Raw genomic sequence first — 18,504 nt, forward strand, 5'->3', positions numbered from 1 at the left:
GATTCTTCTTTGCACAATCCCCTATGTTTGGTCAGATTTGAATGAGAGCATCTGTGAATGGCAGCTTTCAGTCTGAGTACTTCTGCAGCCCCTGACAGGTTTTCTTCCAGGATCGTCCTGCATTTAGAACCATCCAACTTTCTGTCGATGCTGACCAGTTTTCCTGTCTCTGCTGAAGAAAAGTATCCCCATAGCATGATGCTTCCACTGCCATGTTTCACTGTGTGGATGGTTTGTTGGGGTGATATCCATGACTGATTTTAAACATAGGCAAAAAAACTGTTGAATTTGTTCTTATCTGACTAGAGCATTTTCTTCTTCATGGCTCGTGATAAACTGTTAACATGACTTTTGAAGGCCTTCTTTCAACATTGTCTCTTTTCTCACAACCTTCCAAAAACAAGCCAAATTTGTGGGATGCACTACTTATACTGATTTTCTCACCTTGATTCCACCTCCAGGTAAGGTTGGCTTTTCATTGCTGATAAAAATGACATTTGAGATGTTCTAACTCATTCCAAAGGAAACGAATTGATCTTAGAAAAAAAAATCGATTATCAACCTGAAACACTGAAATGATTCTTTAACAGTGAGTATCGTGGCCGACAAGGACAATGCGCAGCAAACGGCTGAATGGGCCACACATGTCCAAAGGGGCTGTAGACAGATGAATGACGCAAACTCCAAAAACACAAACACAAGAAAAGCTAAAGAAAAAAATGACAGAAAATAAAAGAAAATTTTAAATGCTAAAAGTACAAAAAGCAACAGCAAGTAAAAAAAAAAAAGATGCAAACTAACTCTATAAGAACGGAAGAGCACCATACCACTAGAGGGAGTAGGGGGAGTCAGTAAAGACAAGAACGCTAATATTACCTACGCAAATATGCTGATGTTCTATTATATTGTAAAACATTATGGCCACATGTTTAAAAAAAGACAAAAACATACCTTTTCTTTCTTTCCCACAACTTTTTACTGTGAATCACGGTAACGTCTTTACTGAGGGATCCCATTTAACTTGGTGATTGACTCCCCCTAGTGGTCCGGTGAACTTCTATATTTTAGGGCGGGTTTTCCGGGGTTTTTTTTTAACTTATGTTAAAATGTTTGCCCCTGTTGGCCACTGGAAGTAAGGTTGAAATGAGCAGTTCACAGACCTGTGAGGTCAGGTTCTTTGAGGAACTATTGGTGGGCACAGCTAACCAAAAAGTTAGCTTCGCAAACACTTATTCCACAAACAAAAGCATTATCTTTGCAGCCATTAAAGGAATTATAAATAAGGAAATTTGACAAAGTTAATGCTAGCCGCTAACTGCTAACTTAGAGTGATCGATAATGCAATGAACAAAATTTTAGCTCTGCAATTATCTGTTTTCGTATTATCGTGTCTGTGCCCACCACTGTAAGTATCCCACCAACATCCCAGAGCTAAATGTGTTCAGCCCTTTTAGTGTGGTGAATAGACATAAGGACTGATTTGCTCCAGTGTGACCAGAAGAACATGTTTGTATTGTCTCAACTCAAGGACTGAAGGTCACTACCTATGAATATGCATCGTTATAATTATCATTCCTTTTTTAGAAAGACATTGCTTTATTTATTTGAATCCCACTCCACTTGATTTAGTGTTTCTTCTTGTTTTTCTCTTCCCATATGTTGTCTATAACGAGACATCTTTGCAACACGCACCTGCGCTTTCCACCCAAACTAATAGCTAGGCCTTACATCTCTGGTCCTTTCCACGGATATGACAAACCCCCTCACCAATAGCCTTGATCAGAGGCACAATGTGCTTTGAACCACATTCACTCACAGCAGGAACAGCGCATCAGGCTGATGCGTGCGTGACTGCAGACCCTTAAACCAGGCCTTTAAAAACCACATGGAGCCAGCAGGTGCTTCTTCTCTGCCTTCTCTGCATATACCAAACCTCTTTCTTCACTCATCTTCCCCCCCCCCTTCCTCAGCAAGCTCGCCTTAGCCATCCACCCACATGTGTGTGTCAATTAATAAGGATCACAGAGCAGAACAATGGCCCAAGGCCAGTCATCTGCAGCCTTAAACCGAACCATGGAGACATACGTTAGCACGGTTGCTCGACCCGCTAAAAGTCATGCAGTGATGCATATAAGGATCTTATCAGCTCCCTGATTACTTGGATGAGGAAAAAAATGTCATATAAAGTACTAATAATCTTGGCTGCAATATTAACAGAAACGTCTTAATGGGATCAGCTGGCTGTATAGTCCCTCAGTCCTTCATCAAAGACATGACTTCCTGTGTTTCTGCAATAGTAAGGTTTTCACACAGGATGTTGAGGGGGCAGAAAGGATGTCTGAACTCTGATCACATCCTGTGGTGGTACGTGTATGTGCCTTTTACCTTTTTCATTGAAAGACAAAATGGTTATAAACATAAATAGTGATTTGGTCAAGAGATAGCGGCAAAGTTTCCAAACATCGATGTCAAATACAACTGACGTGCATCACACCCCGTAACGTGTTATGAGGGTGTAGTGTCAGCAAATGTGAGACAGTTTATTTTCTTTGCCCCAAGTTTATAGCCTACAACTTTTTTTTTTTTTTTTACAAAAAAGTATTTCATGGACTTTTGCCCTGATTGGACAAGATAGTTGCTGATAGTGGTTAATAGTATTTTTTTCTCATATTAAAACAATAATGTTTTCAACACACAAAGGACAATTAAACTGTGTCTTCATTTTCTCCCATGAAGCCCCACAACAAGTCGTAGAACAATACCAGTGAGTCCAGAGTCAGCTCTCTCAAGTCTAGCTTCAATCCTGCAGGTCTACAAAGCAAAGTTTCAACCTACCCTAACTATAAAATAAAGAATTATGTGATAAATAGGAGTGTAATGAGAACTTGTTGCGCAAAAATTTGAATTATTAAAACACTGTGATATTTCTCATTGGGGTGAGATCTCATCAAAGGTCTGTTGAACTCAGTCTAAGATACTATTCTGAGCCTCAGAGATGAAGTTAAGCGATTTTAGACTGACTATGTCAACGTCTGAGACGTTTTTTTTTTAAGTGAAAAAATTAGGTAGTTATTTTTATTGTTTTGGACTCCTTCCGTCAATGTTTGGGTTGACTATTATCCCTCAACCACGTTTTAATAGTTCATGTAGGAGCAGTTTATGTACTCAGTGAAAAAGGAAAACTGATACACAGCAAATGATTTGATAGAAGTGTCAGAGTTAGGTAGAGGGCAGCGCGCCAGAACAGATAAATGAATTTCACCCGTGGAAAGCCTAGTCCTGTTTTTAGAATCAGAGATGCTTGAAAAAAAATAGCAGAAGGAACGTTGTGTTGTAGTCAACAGACTTCATGTTCCCTGCTGCCATTGGTTCCCTTGGTTGCTAACATATCAGGAGCAATTCCTAATCAGTGACCAGGCAAGAGTCAGAGATGTTTCCTTAATAAAGGGAAATTTTGCTGTTGTTAAGCAACTTAGTTAGCTCTAGTTCAGAAAAAAACTAGTCAAACCTGTACTGAACTATTCCAGACTAAGCACATATTTCTTAAAAGACAGTTTGTGGTTTGTGAAACCCTTAATTGTGAATTGTGAGAAGAATAATGGTTTAGTTTAGAATAATCCAGTTTAGCTCCAGTGCTATGGGTTACTGTTAGCTGCTAAAGATACTAAAGTTAATATCTGTTTTGGAGTTTCCTCTTAGCACTAACCTTAAAGGCTCTTTCACCTTGATCAGTCTGAATTACTTTTAATTTCTAGGCCAAAGGACATGAGATTGAAACAGTTTATTTACATGTTTAAAAAATGAAGTTATCAAGATTTCCAGGAGTTTGTGTTTTGATTTTTTTGGGTGTGTTAGGTTCTTGGATCACATAGGCACCAGCAACCCCCGCGACCCCAGAAGGGAATAAGCGGGTCAGAAAATGGATGGATGGATGGAGGTTCTTGGATCGTGATTACTTTAGTGTTTATTTTTGCTAGTTCTTGTTTTTGTGGACTGTGTTCTTTCAAGGTTTATTTTGTATTATTTTCTTTCCCCTGTGTACCTGGTGGTGAGCTGGTGGTGGACTTTCCCAGACACAGACCCACCTCATGACACAAGTGAACATCCAGGGAACCGATGTGGAGATTGTGGACTCTTCTAAGTACCTGGGTGTTCAGCTGAACCATAAACTGGACTGGACTCATAACACTTATGCTCTTTACAGGGAGGGTCATAGCAGACTCTACCTGTTGAGGAGGCTGAGGTCTTTGGAGTGCAGGGATCGCTCCTGAAAAACCTTATTTAACTCTGTGGTGGCTTCAACCATCTTCTATGGTGTGGTTTGTTAGAGCAGCAGCTTATCTGTAGCTAAGAGGAAGCGGCTGGATAAACTCATTAGGAGGGCCAGCTCTGTTCTGGGATGCCCCCCTGGACCCAGTGCAGGTGGTGGGAGACAGAAAGACTGTAAGGAAAATCACATCACTGATGGACAATATCTCCCAGCCCAAGCATGAAGCTGTTGCAGAGCTGGAGAGCTCTTTCAGTGACAGACTGCTGCTTCCTAGATGCTCTAAGAAACGTTTCCGCAGGTCGTTCCTCCCAGCTGCAGTCAGACTTTATAATCGTGGCTGGTCCCAATAGACATAATAACTGTTTACATCATGCAAATTTTTGTACATGTTCTGATTAATTGTTTACTCCGTTCCAAGATCCTAAGATAATTGCTTACATCATGCTAATCGTTAACCTGACTCTCACCAGATGGATGTCTGAACTTCACACGGCTCCACACATCCATCTGGAATATCTGCCACTGGGAGGGGTTTCAATACCACATAAAATGGACGAGCCAATCAGGATCACCGGGGCGGTGTTTTCATAGATGTGACGTATCAGAGAAGCGACTGTTTGAATTCAGACAGCAATGGCGGCTCGCAGTGGAAAGCAAGCGGTAACATTGATGCTGCTGTTTCAACAGTGCTGTTCAATCTATCGACTATTAATTCTTTAAAATAACACCAGAGAAGCTTTGAAGGCTTTCGTTAGTGGAAACGATGTTTTCACCCTTCACCCGACCGGGTTTGGCAAGAGCTTAATCTTCCCAAACGTCAGTGTCACAGGTCGGTTGAGATGTGAGTGATTTAAGTAGCACATCAGTAAAGATGACAGACAGGTGGTTTATCCAATCATGTTCTAGTTTTTTCTTATAAGGCCCCTCCTTCTGAAATACATCTCCAGTGGAGCGATTTCAGATGGATTTGTGGAGCTCTGCGGCTCCAACTGGCGAGAGTCAGGTTAGCTAATCATTGCACAGGTTCTGATCCAACTATTTATTGTTTACACTATTACCAAATACTTAAGTAACTTGCACAGGTCTTAACTAGGGATGCTGCTGTACTATCATGCATATATACAATAAAAAAATTCCTACTCTTTTTTATCTGTGTGCCTTTTATAATGACACAGTTAGCTTAATAGTGAGAAGGTGTTCTGAAAATGATCTGAAGTCATTTGATACCGCTTTTATATGAAGCAAGAGTTAATATGAACAGATTGTCATGAGCTATTCACAGCCCATAATCCACCAACGTCACAAGCAGATCCTTTCATGGTAAAACCTGCGCCGCAGCTGATCACCTGTCAGAGCTTCAGTCCGTATCCTAGATGTCTGCTTTCTTTCCATCTTCATACATGTAGACGAGTCTCGAGTCTCAGAGCAGTAGTCCAAGTCAAGTCTTAAGTCTTTAGGCCACAGGTCTAAGTCAAGTCTGAATTCTTTAATTTTTACGACTTAGGTGTGACTAGAGTTGGCGTCTCAAACTCGAGTGGCCATTTTTGCCATAGTGCAGGTTTTTTTATTTATGAAATGTTCTACTCTAGTTCTGAAAAACAAAAAAGGGGGCATTTGTCTTGTCTCATTCTTGTGAACACAATATTTTGTACCATCATGTCTCGTGAGCTGTATCGTTTTACCCACTGGTGTTCAACAAAAACTGTAGCTACTATTTTAGATTATTGTAATTCCTTAACCTTGCTCTGTTGACAGCTTGGCACGTCCATACAGTAACCACCTTCGAATATTTTCCTGCAATTACAATACATGTTGCTATTTTCCTGTTTTCTTCCAACAACTTCCAGTTCAGCTCTAAGCAGTTTTTTTTTTTTTTACTGTAGCACCAATTCACAACAGTTATTATATCAAGGCACTTTTCAAAATTAAATGATCCAATTTCATTATCAAGACAGATTTCAATTCAACTACATACATTCCAGTTTGATCCTACGATGCAAGGGGACCGCCTTGCAGCAAGAAGGTTCTGGGCTCAAGCCTTTGACTGGGGTCTTCCTGCGAGGATTTTGCATGTTATCCTGTCCATGTATAGTTTCTTTCAGAGTATTCAAACTTCCTCCCACAGTCCATGAACTTAACTGTCCTCTCTAAAATGCCCTTAAGTATCTGTGTGCCTGCGGGCGAGCGTGCGTGTGTCTGTCTGTCCTGTGTCTCTGTGTTGCCCTGGGATGAGACCCCTAGACATGCCCACCACAACTATTCAAGGAGAAGAAAATGGATGGTTGGACAGATGGATGGATATAATGCAGTAAAGATCAACTTATCTCAATTCAAAGTAAAAACCCTCATTTGACTTTACATTTTTATTCTTTACAGATTCTAGACATAGTTCTCTTAGCATTGCCCCACTATTATTAAACCAGACGGCATTGGAAGGTTGATGCACATTTAGTGTGATGGCCTTAATTATGTTCAATTTTGCCTTTTTTTAATTCAACCACTAACAGTGACACCTGCACATCATCACACCTCTTCCCCAGCAGGAACAATAACAAATGTCCCCTGGTCTGTCACTTGGGAAGTTTTGTGGGACTCACCAGCTTTCCAGAGAAGTTAATTCTGAGATCTTTTGGTCACCTGAACCCTGTGAAGCATTTGTCTTTACCCTATTCCTATGTGGTAAAGTGCAATTTAGTTATTGTGTGCACCTCATCCATCAGTACCAGGTTGCATGCTATTCTTCGACAGCTGAGATTGCTTATTGATTTTACAAGATGAGGTTATTGCCGCCTTGCCTTACTAGCCACATATCAATCATTTATGAGCTGTCAGACGGGAACTCTGACTTGGCCTGTGATTTTTTATCTCACAGCACAAACTAAAATTCTTTTACTTCTGAAAAACAAATTGCACTGCCCAGGGACACGCTGCTGAAGCTTGGCAAGACCAGAACAAATTGCAATGCATGCCAATGATTGTTACCTATAGAGAAATCTATGTAATGTTTACCCATTGATTTCTCTATAAAATCTCTTCACTGGGAAATTGGCCAAGTAGTACTTCATCACTCATGTAAACATCAGCTTATTGTTATTTTGCTAATTTAAATGTCAATCTATATCCTACGTAAACATTGTGAAACCCCCGGTCTTAATGGGAGCTTCTGTTGATTTGAAAAATTGGGAAACCTTTACCTTACAATATAGGTTCTGACTAGTATTTGTTATTAAAGAAATAGCATTATTATAAGTAATAGCTTTCATACCTTTGGTGGAAGTGTGTCATGTCATCTACAATCTTGTTGTAGATTAGCCATTTAAAACCACTCAATGTTCTGTGGAGTTTAATGTTATATTAGCGTGTATCCTTTTGCAAATTCATGCTGCAAGGTTTGTTGCTATTGTCTCACCCAAGCAAAAGTCTTACAACGCTAATGTATACTGACTGAGGCAGTCAGCTCTCTGGGTGTGCCCGATCATTGCAGTGTCAGTCTGCAGCGACAGTATTAAAACAACCTTAAGACCTGGAATAAGCATGGGAACTTATCTTCTTCCACAGCTTTGTGGAAAGAAGCTGTTTTTAAGTCTGATAGTTTTTGATTTAATGTTCCTGAATTGTTTACCTGATGGAAGTGGGTCAATCAGTGCATCCGGCCACCCTACGGTTACAGGGTGAACTATCTTAATTCTAATAAGTGTAAATCATATTTATGGAAAATGGCTAGAGAAGACTTCATGTTCCTTGCTGCCCCAATGCCCTGCCAGTTCTTCATTCTAAGTTGAGAAACAGGTAAGCCAAGTTTTATTAAAACCTGATCACTACTTTGCATTTGGGGTTCTCCCTGAACCGAATCATTTGGCATGCTAAGGTGAGTAAATCTTTATCAACGCAGACAGAGCATCTGCATAAAGCAGCATGAAATTAGATTTTATTATTATAGGGTCATCACTATGACATTTGCATTGCACGGCACAAATTTCATAAGGGTGTGGTATTTATGCCATCTCTAAATTGCAATAAAGCTGCCATGAAGTTTTTCAGAATTTCAAAAATCTGTGGTAGTCTGACTTTGCTCGAGATCTGGCACATTACTATTGTTGTTGCTGTTGTTATTTCATAGCATTAAAACTAAAGAAAACCACAAAGAGTTACATGGAGCAGTGCTGTCTCATGGAATAAGCAGCATTGCACAGGTGGATTTTAAGTCTGGATTTGAGCAGGAGAAGAATCTCAATGCAACGGATGCCTGATGGGAGAGAGTTGCAGAGTTTGGGTGCTAAGCTGGAGAAAGCTCTGCTCCCCATGGTGCTGAGGATGAACAGAGGGAACAGTGAGGTGAATATAGACAAAGAGGGTCTGAGGAAGCATGAGGCAGTGGCGAAATTAAGCAGATCAGATCCGTAAGGGGGAGCGAGGTTGTGGAGAAACTTAAATCTAAACAGAAGAATTTTGAATTTGACTGGGAGCCCATAGAGCAGATACTATAGTATGAAAGGCATAGAAAGTCAAAGCAGGGGTACTATTCATTTATTTAAAGTTCATGTCTTCACATGCTGCTGAAACTCAAGCAAGACTGTTGTTATTCAAGTTTGTTTTCCACAGCTGTGTTGTCTGTTAAACAGGATAAATAGCCTGAGTGATGCAACTTCAGTCATTACAAGACATCAGCAAGAATAATACACAAAAGCAAGACATGCAGATGGGCAGGAATAACTGTAGGAAGGAGGCTTAATGTGCCACAGCAGGAAGGAAGGAAACGGGCCCACAGTAGTTGTTCTGCCAAAGAGTCAGAACGTAGGATAAATAGGAAGGAGGTTATGAAAGGAAAGGAAAAGACTGGACCCATGAGGTCAGACAGCAGACGAACCTCAGGTTGGAATATTTGACATAGTTTCCCATTTAAATCAACAGCCTTTTTTCCAATGTGGCATTGTTACCGAGTGATGCCTGAACTCCATCGACAGTTTCAGTGAAAACAGAAGCAGGGTCATGTGTTCTTTCTGACAAATACCCCATTCAGTCAGAGGTGACGGTATTGTGTTGCCTGCACATGATACCAGAGGGTTTCACAGGAATGCCGAGAACGCCTGCTTTAATGTAATCCCAGCTGCTTGTGCATTGCTAAGCGTTCCTATTGCCTCGGCGTCGTCCTGATTGTGTGTGGGTGGACCATAAGCCCCCGGAATAGCGTTTAGGCTTTAAACGCTGTGTTTAAAACAATCAATATCCACTCTGATTTACACACAACAAAACAGCGCAGAGTGTTTTTCCAGGACGTGCTTGCGCGAGCGCGCACACATATATGTTCAAGGCTTACACTTGCACGCTAGAAGCCCTGATGCGGCGGGGTGAGTGTGCGTGAGCGTGTGTGTGGGCTGCAGGGCCACCCTCTGATCGTCTCCCTAGCAGCCACAGTGCCAGAGTGCTCTCTGGGTGCTGGAGAGGCTTCCCAGAACATGAAGAAAAACACATACGCACACACACACACACACACACACACACACACACACACGCTATAACCTCCTTATCAGAGCTGACAGCATCTATTTCTTCTCCGCAGCCTTTTTTGCATGCCTGCAACTTTGTGCCATGTGGATGTGTACACACATGGATGTGAGGAGGTGTGTGCGTGCGCTCACTCCCTCTCCTATTTGTTCCCCCCTGGTGTTTGATGTGGTCTCTGGAGAACCATGTTTAAAGAAATTCTTCTCCAGCTTTGAAGTTGCACTGTGTTTCCCGCTCTCTTTCTGCACCGTTTCCTCTTTTATCTTCTGAAGGAGTGCCCGGCGGGAGGGAAACGGGCCAGCTTGGAACAAGATACTTACCCCAAGTTCTCTGTTTACCATGTGTTGTACCTTTTTGTGCCGAAGTGATTGTTTCTCGCCCGACGCGCCACCCACCAAAAGCGTGGAACAAAACAGACCGCTTCCCGCAAAAGCGCTCCTCTTTTTAAGACAAAGACCTCGAGACCCTCATTAAAGAACGCGCGTGAGGGAAAAACGACGTTTTGGCATGCCTGGTATGCTCGAACAGATATGCCAGGTGTCATCACGGCGTCTTGCATTACAAAGAGCCACTTACTTCAAAGCTTTCATTTGTGGCTAACGACTCCCAGCTCCACTCACTCATGCAAAAAAAAAAAGAAGAAGAAAAAAAAAAAACACATTGACAAGTGAGGATGACAGAACAGAGTGGAAAACACTCAGCCCGCTAATGTCGACGTGCCCTTTTTCAGAGGCCAGCGTGATGACACAGATGCTTTTCTTGGTTAGGTTGGTGAGAAAAGTAATGCTTCATGTAAAGCAGATGTTGCAACACTAAGGCGACCGTTCTCTGCTGAATAGAGCTGTTGTGCAGCTAAACACAACACAGCTGCAGTCGCTAAGTGAATTGTCAAACCACTTTCAGCTTGGGTACAGTGCTGTGCAAAGGTTTTTAAATTCACAAAGAGGTGATTTAAATAATGACTGCATTTAGTTGGGATTTTAGATCTGGATTCTGTCTGGGCATTTCTGACTGGTAAAAATGCTTGTATCTATTAGGTTGGAGGTTTAAATATATCTTTAACGTTATTGTACACGAGCCTTGATTTCTGTTTGAGGTGCTATGAAGCCTCTAACAGGTTATCTTTCACAAATATCATGTATTAAGCTCCATCTATCTCCCGCACAAACTCTAAATTGCTTCCCTGTCCGAGCATTCCCACACCATGATGCTACCACCGCCATTTTTTCATGGGCAGGGTTTGCTCAGGGTGAAGCGTTGACCCAAGCACTTAGCATGTAGCCCAGGAACTTACGATTTGGAAAAATATTATCCTTCCAAATGTTTTATTTAGGGGTGCGACTGCAAAGAGGGCCGAATATATGTGCAGGCTACATTTTTCAGACTTTCCTTATTAATTTCTAAACCATTTTTCCCTAGTCTAACATATGCACTGTTTTGTGTTGGTCTGTTCCATAAGATCCCACTGAAATACATAGAAGTTTGCAGATGTAATGTGACAAAATGTGAAACATTTCAAAGTAGGCGCATTGAATTCCTGCACCCGTCCTATTTTGTGAACTTGAACAAACAGAAAGGAAGGAGGTTTAGATGTGTAAATAGGGATGTGCCTGTACTTTGAAATGTGCCTGACTTTAAAATTTTCTTTGCACGCTGCACACTTTGAGTTACGTCCAATGCACATGGGCGTGTCCATTTCCAAACAGCTTTTTCTTGGTAGCACCGAGGTTCTGAGAACCGGGATCATCCGGTGCATCAGGTTAACTCCTTGTTTGGTTTGTGTCAAAGTTTTGAACCTCCTGCAATCTCCCTATATTTTCCTTCCAGGGAGTAATCATCACATTTTCATAGTGGTCCTGATTAATTGTTCCTCAGGCTTTGTAATGTAAATGCTGGTTAGTAAATTGTTATTTCTATAGCACCTTTCTCAGACATAAACATCACTTGTTTTACAGAGAACACGGTATTGAAAACAGCAGACACATTCATGTACTATCATTGTGAGATAAAAGTAAAAAGGTAATTTTTATCGCATAAAGTTCCATAAAATACATTGAGGATTGTGATTGTAATGTAACAAAATTTAAAAAAAAGTTGGTTTTTTTCGGTATGCAACATTAAAAAAAAATTTGATGAAAATCGGAGCAAACTCACAAGGCTTACTGAGAAACCCCAGCGTGACTAAAAGTTTTACTTTTTGCATCATTCACTGACAGAGTAAAACCTTGTTCTTCTCTGCACACAGTATACCGTAAGTAGTGTGTAAGAACAGAAAAGATTAGCAATCACAAAACTTGTGGGCCAAGGCTCACTTTGGGTTTAAAACAGGCATAAAGCCCACAACGAAAATAAAAAAAAAAAATTTGTTACAATATTACTCAGAGAAGAGGAACGTTACCTTGGCAAACAAAAAACACAAAATAAATGCCTCTGTGTGACAGCCTCCAACATGAATGTGGTCATTCTCGTCAAAAGGAAGGAGAATAACATTAATATAGACCCAAGGGCCCGAATGCCGCTACCGTTCATTTACGACGAGACCCTCATGTCCACTTCAGGGGCCACTTTTACTGTCGTTAGCGATCTGCCCGACATCCCCCTTACCCTTCCTCCATGGCAACAAAGACAGACAAACAGGAAGCAGCTGTTGCCAGGGAAACAGCCAGAAGGTCTGCAGTGCTACACAGTGGCAAAGTGTGAGCGAGGTAAGAAAAGAGAGAAAAATGTGCGGGGAAAAGCAACGTCGTGGTGGTGGAATCTAATTAGACTGTGACAGATTATAAAGGATATTTACAGTTTCTGCTGGCTGAATGAGTGTGTGTGTGTGTGCGCGTGTGTGTGTGAGCATGTGTGTGTGTGTATTTATACTCCAATTTGCGCAAATACTGTAGGCTACCTGCGTCTAAGCCTGGGAATACACTGACTGACGCACAGAATGACAGACAAGCTTTGGAGTCCTGGCAACCCGGCTATTTCTCTCTCCCGCCACCCCCTCCTCTCGTCGCACACCCCCACGCCTCCTTCTCATCTCGCATCCCTCTGTATCCACTCTGCCATCTCTCCTCCACGTCTGTCTTGTCCCTTGGCATAAAACGATTGCATATGGATTGTCATATAATCCGATTCTGTCACTGAGAATAGCTTGCCTCCGCGGGCCTCTCATTTCCTCCAGAATGCGAATTGGATCACTTATCCATACGAATTAACAGCGTGAACTCGGAACGGTTACATTAACATTCATAGATACTGCGGAGGCTCAGTGAGGAATTAGTTTTAATAGGAGCTGCCACGGCTTTCACCTGTGAAATGGTGTTACGAAGTGGAAAGTCTGGTTTTTGGATCAGCTTTAAAGAACTTGTTCTCTCCTCTGGGTCTTTGCTCAGCGATGACACACACAATGCAAACCCCTTCAGAACTAATTTTAAGTCCACTTGACTTTGATCTTGTGCCCAGAAAACAAACAGGAATCTACCAAATGGTATGCACTTTAAAGCACTTCAGGCTTCGGATTGCACACAAATCCAAGCAGTGCCATGCAAAAGCCCCCGTAGCCCTTAGACTTTCCCACATTTTGTCCCATTACAACTAAAACAATGTATGTAAGTTTGCGTTTGGTGATAGGTTTGGTGATAGGTCCATTCCCATTACCATGGGGGTGGACCTGTTTCGGTTATATGCATTTCAATCTGAAAAACTCACACAGAAAGAAAAGGCAATTAGAAGAATTTTATTGATACAATATTTTAAAAGTTTGGCGCTCAGACCTCGGCAGGAAAAATTCACGCTGAATTATACTTCAATATGCATAAGCAGGCGTATGAGAATAGGGATATTTCCCCCCGGGCCTGAAACTGGTGGTGGAGTGGAGATAAATAAAGTTTGTTCAGTCCATATGATGAACTGTTTGAGCTGGATGTCCAACTTGATAAACACAGGTTTGCATGAACTGTCCATGATGAGCAAGCATGAAGCGACTGTGGAGAGGAAAAACTCCCCTTTGGGAAGAAACCTCTGGCAGAACCAGGCTCAACATGGCGGTCTTCTGCCGGACCGTTTTAAGGAGTGACAGGGAATTCCATGAGAGTCCAGGAGGAATTACACTCTGATAGGGACGAGGTTGAAGGAGGACCGTAGGAAAGACAGGCGAAGCTTGCTAAGATGGTGGAGAAGGGGATGGAGGTGGGTTGAAACCGGTCATCAGAGTCTAAACCGGACACGGCGCAGCCACTGCTTGCTCGCTGAGGAGAAGGCCGAGACGAGGATGTGGAGTTCTTTTAAGATGGACCCAGGATGCTGATTGGCTTCGAGGAGGAGCAGTTCAAAGCTGATTGGCTTGTGTCGGAGGCGGATGAGTCTCTGATTGATGGAGGTAGGCAATAGAGTTTCTTCAGTTTGAATTTTCGCTTAAGCTCCATGTTATCTAAGCCATTACAAGGCCTTTGTTGGGCAGTACTATAAAGCTTGCTACTCCACACTACTCCAGACATTTTGCATTGAGAAAGCTTTCTGGATAGGAAGCGAAACGTCTTCAAACTTCGGAAAAAAGTCCAGTTGTTTTGTTTTTTTAACTTTTTTGGAACTTCCACAGGAGCAACAACCCTGAAGATACAGCTAGAGGTTGGTTTAGCTCAAAGGATAGTCATGTTTCCTAGTCAAATTCCAGATCCAAATCCACGTGGGAATTTAAAAGAAAGACTGAGCGATTACCATTTATAAACGCTCTCCATGCATTCTGACTGAGCCGGAGCTATTTTGAAAAGAAGAAGTGGGAAACATTTTCATCTCAAAATGTGCACAAATAGTAAACCCACAACCCTAAAGTCTAGCAGCTGTATCTGAAGCCAAAGGCTGTATAAAAACGGATGACGGTGTTTTCAGATTAAATTTTATTGTTGCTTTTTTTTATTATTTATTTATGGATTGTTTTGTGTTTGTATCGCATGAAATCTCAATAACACCCACTAAGACAGGGTAGCACAGTGATGCTCAGGACCGACAACCATGCACACGCACTTACATCTAAGGGCAATTTAGTGAGGCTAATTAACCTAGCAGTCATGTTTTGGACTGTGGGAGGACCCGGGAGCACCTGGAGAGAAACCACGAGAAAACACAACGTACAAGGAGAACTTGCGTACCCATGCAGTAGGAGCCCAGGTTGGGATTCTTGCAGCAAGACAACAACTATCTCGATATTAGCCTTTAATTATATTTTGGGTCTCTCTATCTCCCCTCAATGATAAAGCATCTTTGTTCAACAATGGGGTTCTTCTCCCAATAAATGCATTTGTGTTTTAACCCCAGGCAGTTGAACATTTTGTTCCAACAGATTGGGAACAAAGCTCCCAAATTTTCGGCTTGTTTTTGGCAAATTGCCTTTTCCTGCCTTTGTGTTTTGACATTTTCCCCCCCAAACAGCGGTTCATCATTTGCCCCAGCTTCTGCTCTCATTGTCTCATCAGACTCTCCAAAGCTTCACAACAGATTAACAGGAAAATCCCAAAAAGAAGCAGCTCCCGGGGGCAAGATGCCAGGTGCAATACACTTTTACTGCTCCCTTAGCCGAGGCAACTGCAATTCTGAGTTCATAGTTCTGCACAAGAATGGATCAAATAACCTGAGTCATCTCACACATCAACATATTTTCTTGGCAAAACACAGCATTAGCAAAATAAAAAATAAGTCTAATCTCTGGATTTGTGCCTGAAGTATGCCCGTTGGACACAAAACCAACTGCATGTCAGAGTTCCTTTTCTCAACTCATTGTGTGAAATTATCACAAAAGTAAAGATTTATCACAAAAACAAGCCAATACAACAGAGTTATTGGTTGTTTCTCTTTCACATTTAGTCCCAATAAAACCACAGAAGTCACAAGCTACAAAGTAGAAAAGGAAAGTATAGCTGCTTTTCAAAGCGTTGGCAGTCGTAAAAATGTACAGTGCTGTAAAAAAGGATTTGCGCTCCCACTTACACGTCTTCTGTTTACGTCTTTCTTTACTCATGCATTATTCAAATAATGACTTTATGTCTTTAGGGAAAATAACTATTCCAACCCACCTGGTAGTAAAAACTAATTGTCCTCCTGCAGCGGTCACAAGCCACACCTTGGCCTGATTATTGCGTGATCTGTAGAAGGAAGGGACCTATTAAACTGAACCTGCCTGAAAACAAAATAATAATAATAATTGTCAGAAACACCTCATGTCCCGATCTAAAGAAATACAAGTACAGATGAGAAACAAAGTGATTGACATCTTTCAGTAAGGAAAAGGCAATTCCAAAGGCTTTGGGCACTGCAGAGAACCCTGGTGAGAACCAGTACCGACAAATGAACACGTGGAACAGTGGTGAACCTTCCCAGGAATGGTCAGCCAACCAAAATAACCCCAAAGGCTTATCAATCATCCGGGAATTCAGCAAATAACCTACAATGACATCTAAAGCACTTAGATGCCAGTCTTAGCAGTGACCAAAAAGAACACAAAGGTCCATCTCATATCGTCTTGTTTTGTCCCCAAGAAATTTGGGGAAATATTCTGTGGACCAAGTGGTCAAAAGTAAAGCTTTTAAAGGTGTGCCATCGCCATGCCGTAAATTTCATACCTTGTATGAAAAAGAACATCATACCTACAGTAGGTAGGCAGTGGCAGTGGGAGTGCCTTTGCTGCTTTAGGACTTTCTCTGCCTGATGGAACTATGAATTCTGCTGTCCACCAGAAAGTTTTGAAGGACAATGTCAGACCATCAGTGTTTGAGCTTAACTCTAGTGCGCATCGGGTTTTACAGCAGGTCATTGATCCAAAGTACACCTACCTTTGAATTGCTCAAAGCAAACAAAATTAAGGTTCTGGGGTGCCTAGACAAAGTCTGCACATAGATAAAGAACAACAGTTCTGCCAAGAATGAGCCAAATTCTGCTACAGGGATATAAAAGACTGATGACCACTTATAGCAAATACAGTACTTGATGGCAGTTTGGGGGGGCAGAAAGCCAATCGTGATGGCTTTGAGTATGATATTTGCTCAAAGATGTCAAACTGCTACCAGTGCCACAGAGGGAAAGAGATAACAGCTAAAGAGTGTCCAAATTAATGCCTGCCAAGAGCCAACTGAGAGCAGATTTCAGTGTTTGAAGGCTGAGTCTTAGACGACTGTTTGCAACAGTGCAAGGTAAACAGTCATGAGATAAAAATGGCTCTTCAGTGCAGCCTTTGGGCGAGCTGTTCTCTCTCCTTTCAGTGTGAATCATTTTTTCCCCGCCGGCAGAGTTCCTCAAAAACTGCCCTATAGTTTGACCTGGTTTGGTTCAGACCCAGGCAAACATTTCCTTTTTTTCCCTCATCCACTCATCGGATTTCTAGAAGTTGGTCTCTTGTGAAGTTCGCCTTAAAGTCTAACTCACTCCAAACTCAACTTTTTTGCAGATAAACTGTATAGACTGGGCCTAAGGGTGCTACTTTATTGTTACTGTGCAATTTTTTTCTACATTTTTATTTGAACTTCTGCAATTTTTGTTTTAACTTCGTCTTAGTGCTGCCCTCTTAGGGTTGAACAGTGACTATTGCAGTTGAATCTTCCTATTGGTTCAAATGGTACATGCTTTCATCGTCATACACTGTTTGGATATACTGTACAAGCATCTCAGCCAGAAACACATCCTCCGTAGCAAGTCAGACTCAGGAGTTGGAATCACGAGCACTGGGAGGATTGATCGACAGTGTTTAGCATCTGTTACTGCTTTATACGATGGTCAGTGTTCGCAATGATGCTGCTAACATCACTTTACCACTCAGAAACTGCACCATTCTACCCTGGAGTGCAGTGGAGCATCAATTAGTCAGTGCCTTGAGCCAGCGGGTTGAACTGGTAATGCTCAGGGCCGCAGGGCTCTTGACAAGGGGATGAAAAATCCTTGAAAGACAGATTTCGGAGGTCACGTTTCATGTTTCAACATGTCACTTTGCCTCGTCCTGACCATAGCTCTGCTTAAAGCTATAGTTGGTAACCTTGATCAGAAACACTTTTTGGTATACTGGGTAAAACTGTCCTTTCATCCTGAAAGTAGTCAAGAAAAATGTTTTTGTTTTTTGTTTTTTAGAAAAAAGATTGTTAAAAACTCTGTGGGAGCTGCAGGCCTGTGAAAACTATAACCATTCTCTGCTGTTCGGTTTGAAGGGTATGGATTTGTCAAAGTTGCATTCCTGCTCTCACCCCCCTCTGTCCCTCAAGTTCCGGGGTATCGACTTATCTATTGGTTGTCCCACATGCCAATCATTCGGACGCTCTCACGTGACGCCAGTGTACGTGCTCTTCCCTCCACTTGCTGGCTGCGCATGCGCACTTCTGGTGTTTACGTATCCGATTAGCCTAGCGGCTAGGTTAGCGGTTAGCTTAGCGGTTAGCCATTCATTGTAGCTCCACTGCTCTCACTGTATACTTTGAACATAGCTGAGAGTTGCAAGAAGTGACCCACATTCATGTTTATGAGAAGAAGAGGAAGGCCTCATTAGAAAGAAATAAGACCAGAGTAGATTTGGAAGATTTTTTTTCACGCAAACCCCCTGAACAGCGGGAGTAAGGCAAGATGGTCTTGTGCATGTGGATTTATTAAAAAAGGGACTTTGGGTAAACTTCCTGATAAATCGCCGACCCTAGCTTTAACACTCTCACCCATCCCCATACTTAGCCCCGCCCCTCAGGGTCTCTTGGCACTTTTCAAAAGCTGTG

Source organism: Fundulus heteroclitus, chromosome 16 (genome assembly GCF_011125445.2).
Source record: "Fundulus heteroclitus isolate FHET01 chromosome 16, MU-UCD_Fhet_4.1, whole genome shotgun sequence".
Lineage (NCBI taxonomy): Eukaryota > Metazoa > Chordata > Actinopteri > Cyprinodontiformes > Fundulidae > Fundulus > Fundulus heteroclitus.